Here is an 8,346-nt window from a genome sequence, read left to right as displayed (position 1 = left end):
TCGAGAATCGACCAGTGGCCAAGTCTTACTTCCCGACGAAGTAAAAATCTGTGAAAGTGAGTTATAGTCCCACTTTTAAAATCTAATATTTTTGGGATGAGAATACATGCAGTTTTATAAATGATTTACAAAATAGACACAAGTACGTGAAACTACATTCTATGGTTGAATTATCAAAATCGAATATGCCCCTTTTTATTAAGTCTGGTAATCTAAGAATTAGGGAACAGACACCCTAATTGACGCAAATCCTAAAGATAGATCTATTGGGCCTAACAAACCCCATCCAAAGTACCGGATGCTTTAGTACTTCAAAATTTATATCTTATCCGAAGGGTGTCCCGGAATGATGGGGATATTCTTATATATGCATCTTGTTAATGTCGGTTACCAGGTGTTCACCATATGAATGATTTTTATCTCTATGTATGGGATGTGTATTGAAATATGAAATCTTGTGGTCTATTATTACGATTTGATATATATAGGTTAAACATATAACTCACCAACATTTTTGTTGACGTTTAAAGCATGTTTATTCTCAGGTGAATACTAAGAGCTTTCGCTGTTGCATACTAAAATAAGGACAAGATTTGGAGTCCATGTTTGTATGATATTGTGTAAAAACTGCATTCAAGAAACATATGTTGATGTAATAAATTTCTATTGTAAACCATTATGTAATGGTCGTGTGTAAACAGTATATTTTAAATTATCATTATTTGATAATCTGCGTAATATTTTTAAAACCTTTATTGATAAAATAAAGGTTATGGTTGTTTTAAAAATGAATGCAGTCTTTGAAAAACGTCTCATATAGAGGTCAAAACCTCGCAACGAAATCAATTAATATGGAACGTTTATAATCAATATGAACGGGACATTTTGGTAGTAGAAAAGAGAACAAAAGTATATACCCTTCTAAATTGTTTTTCTAAAAAGAAATGCTCTAGACGAGACTCGAACCCGAGACCTCTCGCTCACCCGCTAACCCCCATAACCATGCTTCCAACTGAGCTTTTCTGATTTAATATTCGTTTTAATTATATATATCCCGTTCTTTCTGTTTCCTATGTTCATCATCTCCTTCTTCCTTAAAATTTCAAATCGACAGAAGGTTCAACAATCTACTAACAACGATTTCTAAGTTGTGTTCTTTGACTTGCAACCGAAAAATACTTAATCTATATTGATTCCTAAGTTAATTAAAATCAAAAAAAATAAAAATTAGCTGTTGTTACCGTCGCGGCTATGAAAGAAAAAAAAAATTGATTTTGATTTTCGATAACGTTTTAGATCAAACTTATAACATAAAATAGGTTGTAATCCACTCCTTGAAACTATTGATATCGTTAATTTCAGTCAATTCGCAACAACAAACTCAAATTTCTTCAAGAACAATTTGGTTGACTTTTTGAAAATTATCTTTGACTCGACAATTCGAATTTATTTTCGCGAATTGGGACTTGAAAATTTGCAGAGAGTTTGGTTAGATTATTCCTAATAACTCTGCAATTTTAGATTTTGTAAAATAATTTGAATTCGGACTTTTGATATAAAGTGATACGAACAGAGAAAATGAGTTCTACTTTTTCTATCTAATTTTTCTGTTTTTCTCAATTTAGCAGTAGCTAATAGCAATATATCTGATAATAATAATATTGATCGAATAATTGAAGCAGTAATATGATTGTTGTGTAGTGATTGGTGGTTGACAAATAAGATCACGGGCAAAGAAAAATTTGGAATTGATAATGAAATAGAACAGATTCTACTCCTTTATCTCTTTTATAATATATTTAAATGTTTTTATATTTTTAATTAATAACTATATTAATAATAATATTGTTAGTAATAAAAATATACTAATAATAATAATGGAATAATAAAAATAATAATGATATCAACGAAAATATTACTTAATATTAATGATAATAATAATAGAAATAATAATAATAATGCTAATAATATTAATAATACCTAATATTACTATAAATAATGAAAGTAGTAATAATAATAATAATAATAATTATAATAATATTAATATTGATAACAGTAATGTTAGTAATAATATTAATATAACAATTTATATATATCAACTTTCATATCTATATGTTATATATCTAAAATAATATTATTAATAATACTAATATTAATCATAATAACTAAAATTATAATTTTACTACTAGTTATCATAATATTAATAATAATAATAACATAACAAATAAAATGTATCAAATTTCATTTTATAATTAATAATATTAATAATTAATAATACTAATATTAATATTAATATTAATATTTATGAAAGTAATAATATTAATATTACAACTATATTTTAACTTTTATTATATATTAATTATGTAATATTTAATAATCATATAATATATTATATAATAATTTTTATTGAATATTTATTATTTATAAATTTTATATACATCACAATATACATATAATAATAGTTATAGAAATAATATATTTATATATAAGTTCATTTTAATGACTTTTAATTCACATATTTAATTTTAATGTTTATTTTATAATTTCAAATTATTATATATATACTTTCATTTATATATATGCATATTTATTTATACACCATTGTTCGTGAATCGTCGGGCACAATTAAAGGGTAATTGATTACGTGAAAACAGTTCAAAGTTTTTGAGACTCAACATTACAGACTTTGCTTATCGTGTTGAAATCATATAAAGATTAAATTTAAATTTGGTCAAAAATTTTCGGGTCATCACAAGGCACTCATTGGATAGATATATTTTGGCGTAAACACTAGATTCCCTACTAATTGATTTCTCGATTAGCATGTCACGAGGAACTAGGCTATCGTGATTTTGATCGGATAGACTATGCTCAACTCCCGATGCTTTATCCAGTTTAAGGATATGAGCGGCCCATCTTGGATGCAATTCATACCTTGGGCGCACGAATAAAGTAGCATAGATATATATATATATATATATATATATATATATATATATATATATATATATATATATATAGAATATCCAACCTTTCTTAACACCTTAGTGTATCACCCAAGTGAGTGGTTATGATTGTGTTTCGAATTCCTTTATGTTAATGGTTTGGTAAAATCTAAGGGTTTGTAGACAAATTAGAACCTCTGATAGTTCTCAGTCATCCTTAAAGATTTATAAGCTTAGTTTGTATTGTAGTGCGTTAAATTCCCATTTATGACTTAAACCAGCCCTTACTTAAATCTACCCAATAAATCCCTTAGTTATCCACCATATACTAGAATTATAGTGGTTCCATAGCTTATAACCTTGACCATGCTCAAGTGATCCTATAGTACATCAACACTGTACTCAACTGCTACAAGAGTATTTCCTCGAGTCTTATACTCTAGACCAATGTCTTGATCTGGTCCTTTGGTAATTCCCCATGTATTTTATAGTATTTTCGATTGGTTCATACCTTGACCAATGTATAAACACAGATAATTAATTACCTTATAATTGTTGACTTTATAAAAGGTTTTAATCACGTTTATTGATGGAAGGACGATAATAACGAGGTTTAATATCATAGACAGAAAGCGAGTACGAAACGATAATCATCCCTAACTAACATTATTAAATCATGGCAAACAATCAAGCAATTACCGACACATCATGGCAACAAGCATTTCTAATATTAATAAATCATAAACATCGAACAAGAATATTATAATAAATTAATAAAAGAATGGATAGATATTATCGAATAATGTCGGCAGAATAACACTTATATTTCTTCATAATATCCGTAGCGTTACAATGCTTGATAGCTTCTACTACTAACTACATACTATTCTCGTATTGATCACTAGAGAGCGAAAATAGAGAGAGAATTATTTTTCTAATCTCTGTACTTTTCTCTCTCTAAAATCTAGAGAGAGAAAGTAAAGAGAGAACTAATCTCTTATAGATCACTAGAGAGCGACTATAGAGAGATGTTTTAGAGAGAGAAGTAAAAAAGGTGTGTCTTGAAATAGTGGGATGAAGTCCCCATTTATAAGAAATGCATGGTGGCAAAATTGTAATTAAATTGTTGAAAAACCCCTGGTAGGGGGTTTGGCAGGGGGTTTGGCAGGTAGGATTTTTTGTTGGAAAATGGCTGGCAAACGGCTGACAGGCCGTTTGACAGGCCGTTTGACAGGCCGTTTGGCAGGCCCGTTTGCAAGGACAATCCATTTTGTGTGCCCGCTTGCCAAGGCTAGATGGCAAGCCGTTTTACATACTGGCAGGCCGTTTGGTAAGCCGTTTGGCCTGCCTGTTTCCTGGATCGTAACTTGATTTCTTGTCTTTCACCATTTTCGCTCTAGAATCTTCGTTTTAGCTCCGATTCTCTGGATTCTTTTTGCAGTGTCTTAGTAATTACTTTATCTACAAATTTAACCAAAAAAGTGATTATTTTGCCGAAAAAGTTTTGAACTTTATTGTGACGACCCGGAAATTTTCGACCAAATTTAAACTTAATCTTATTATGATTCCGACACGATAAGCAAAGTCTGTAAGGTTGAGTCTCAAAAAGTTTGAACTGTTTCAAATAGACCTTTGACTAATCTCGACGATTCATGAATAATTAATTGTAAATAGATATGTGTGTATGTATATATATGAATAATAATTCGAAATATAAAAATAAAATAATGGTTAGAATAAATATTTATTTATAAGAATTATTTTTTTTGAAAATCTTTATCCGTCACTAATGATCAACGGAGCACGAATTTCAGTCCGTGAATGAAATAATGATGGCTAATATCATCACACGTTTAATTCATTAATTTTTATTATATTGAAATTATTACTTCAAATACTATGCTTGAAAATGATATACAACTGAATATGACCTTATTTCTTTTCATCTGAAGTTGTGAGATTAGTGAATGCTTACTGTACTTGATTGATTCTACATCAAAAAATTAAACATAATAAATAAACCCACTTGTTTTCATTGGATTAGTGAATGTTTACTGCACATGTGATATATGAATTAGATTGCTATTTGTTGCTTTTGTTCTCACTTACAATCGAACCTTATATATATATATATATATATATATATATATATATATATATATATATATATATATATATATATAACAAGTAAACTACATCTTATATGAATCACTTGCGCCATCTCATCACTATCTCCTATTCCATTGTGCTTTCCAAACACAAGCATACAAACATGTTAAAATCCTATCTATTGTTCCTGTTTCTATTTTTGTTTGGGTTAACACCTTGACACATGTGACGACCCGGAAATTTCCGACTAAATTTAAACTTTATCTTTATATTATTCTGACACGATAAGCAATGTTTGTTAAGTTAAATCTCAAAAATTTTAAACTATGTTTATACATTCATTTAAACCTCGACCAAATTCCAATGATTCACGAACCATTAAATGAACATATATGAATATGTATGTATATGTGTATATGTTATAAATTGAAAATGTCAACAAAGTATTTAAACGTATAATGCTTTATATGAACGTATTTGTTTCAATATGATTATCGATGAAATTAAAAAATATATATTAAATGATTGAATTATCAGAAACATTGAATTATGATTACAAGTCTCTGTTGAGAGGTCCACTATGATTTGAAAAAATCTATTCCTCTTAACGATATTCGGAATAATTTGTAAAGCTATTTATAAATAAAAATAAAAAGTGTCATTTACGAAAGTTAGACAAAAGCTAGTGGAGAATTGGTTTCCATAATATTATATTAATCTATTTTTAAACGTACAAAAACATTTTCAGTTTAAAGAGAACTTTATTATTAAAACGTATATAACTTTTATAAATATCTAGAATCACTTTTGACAACTCATTACTTAACCAGTATAATAAATATAAAGATATTTATATTTTATTTCATTAAATATATATAACAATTTAAATTAATATTATATATATTTATATGCGTATTATACATACATAGTTTTTATACTTTTACTATACTTTAACTTTACCTTTACTTTACTTTTACTTTACTTTAACTTTAATAATTCACTTTAATAATTCACTTTAATAATTCATACTTTAATAATTCACTTTAATAATTCATACTTTAATAATTCACTTTAATAATTCATACTTTAATAATTCACTTTAATAATTCATACTTTAATAATTCACTTTAATAATTAAAAAAATCTATTATAAATAAAATTCAATAGGTTTCATTATTTCATAGAAACTTGAAAATATATTTCTCTAAACTCTCTCAATCGATTTACATATATATATATTACGATGGAGTGATGTCCGAGTGATTTCAAAATAGTTTTTTTGAGTGAATCGAAGCTAAGGAAATTATGAGTTATAGCTATGGAGGAGATGGGTATGGTTCATGGGTATGCTCGTGAGGTCAATCTAGTGTTTATCATCTTCGTTGCGTCTACGTACTTTCCTGCAATATTGAATCTCAATATTGATACGTGAGCACTCATAACTTAACTTTTATATATCCATAGTGTATTCCTGACTAGTGCTCGAGTATATAGGATTATGCATGCTTGTACATTCGATATTGTCCTTAGATAGGTTTGTTAAATCCTGAATTAGATGCATATGCTACTGAGATAGGGTATATGATATGCATGTCATTGAAAAGCCAGCGAAAAATTAAGAACTTTTCATTTAGATATCGAATGGTTTTGATGAACGGATTAGAAGTTATAATCAACTGAATTTTAGTATTATTGTTAAAATGATTATTATTACTATCGTCGTTATTATTTTAATAGAAATATCATTGTTATTATAAAATATCATTATTACTATTATGTTAGTATTATCATTTTATCATAATAACATTTTTAGTAAATATAAATATTGTTATTTTTTTATAGAATAATAATAATTATTATTACAAAATAATACAACTTTTACTTATTATTATTATGATCAATATTATTTTATCAAATAAATAGGGGATACAAAGATATTTTTCACCACGCGTAATATAATTACATTAATAATACTTACCACTATAGTTTTACGATATTAAGTGAACTTTATAAATTTTACTACTTAAGATATATAAAAGTATATTTTATCATATATAAACGTTAATATAAATTTTTATTAATAAATGACTTTTATTATTATAAAATCTAAAAAATATATTTAAATATATAAAACGACTATAGTTAAGTTATATAATAAACACGTATAAATTTTAGAAGTCATTTTGGGTCAAGTTGACTTTTGTTGACTTTTGCATAGTAGTCTCGAGCATTAGGATTGTGGTTGTGACGACCCGGAAATTTCCGACCAAATTAAAACTTAATCTTTATATGTTCCAACACAATAAGCAAAGCCTGTAATGTTGAGTCTCGAAATGTTTGAACTATTTATATAGATTCATTTAACCTGTGACTATTTCCGACGATTCACGAACAATTGTGTGTAAATAAATATGTAAATATATATACATGTATAAATATAAGAGTGCATATTAAGTTGTATTAATAAAATACAAAATAATCATTTGAATTGAAAATATAAAATAATGTACAAGATAATTAAGATTAAAATTTATTTATGATTTAAACGAATTCTTATTTTTATTTGTTATCATTTTTATGATATTATTTAGTTATTTTATTAGAATTATTATTAATATTATTAGGGTATTTACTATTAATATTTATTAAAAATAAAAATAGGGAATCCCATTATGTTAGAAGTAACTATCAATTTTTTTTCTTTTTCTTCACATGAAAATAATTTACGTACTTCATGTCTCCAGTTTGTTACAAGTCTACTTCACAAATCAATTGGAAATCAATTTAACTGTTAAATCATGTACCTAATCACTCTATATAAGTTACAAACTGCAATTTGAGTTGAAAACAAAGAAAACCCAGAAAACAAGCTCGACACTCGGTACATTCATCTTTTTCACCATATTTTGATTTAGAACAAATTTTCAAAATGTAATAATGCAGTCATGTTAGGAATCGTCTATCTAAACTATCTGTAAGTTTTCAATCCTCAATTCTTTCTATTCATTTCTAATTTGAGAGTCAAAGTTTTGGTTTTCAAAGTCAACTAAGTGTTCTTGAATCAAATTCGAGTTTGTTTTGATATCTCCAGTTAATTTGATGATCCATAAAGATTATAGGAATGATTTGCAACACAATTCATGTTGTAATCATAACCTATAACACTCTTAATCTAAAAATCAATTTTTGAGTTCTTGAGTTCTTCACAGTGATATACACTAACGTGAATTCGAAACAAATTTTAAAAACTAAAAATGTAGAGTTGTTAGGAATCATTTACTTAAACTTCCTG

The sequence above is a fragment of the Rutidosis leptorrhynchoides genome, chromosome 9 (genome assembly GCF_046630445.1).
Source record: "Rutidosis leptorrhynchoides isolate AG116_Rl617_1_P2 chromosome 9, CSIRO_AGI_Rlap_v1, whole genome shotgun sequence".
NCBI classification, from domain to species: Eukaryota; Viridiplantae; Streptophyta; class Magnoliopsida; order Asterales; family Asteraceae; genus Rutidosis; species Rutidosis leptorrhynchoides.
This window is presented reverse-complemented; position numbering follows the sequence as displayed.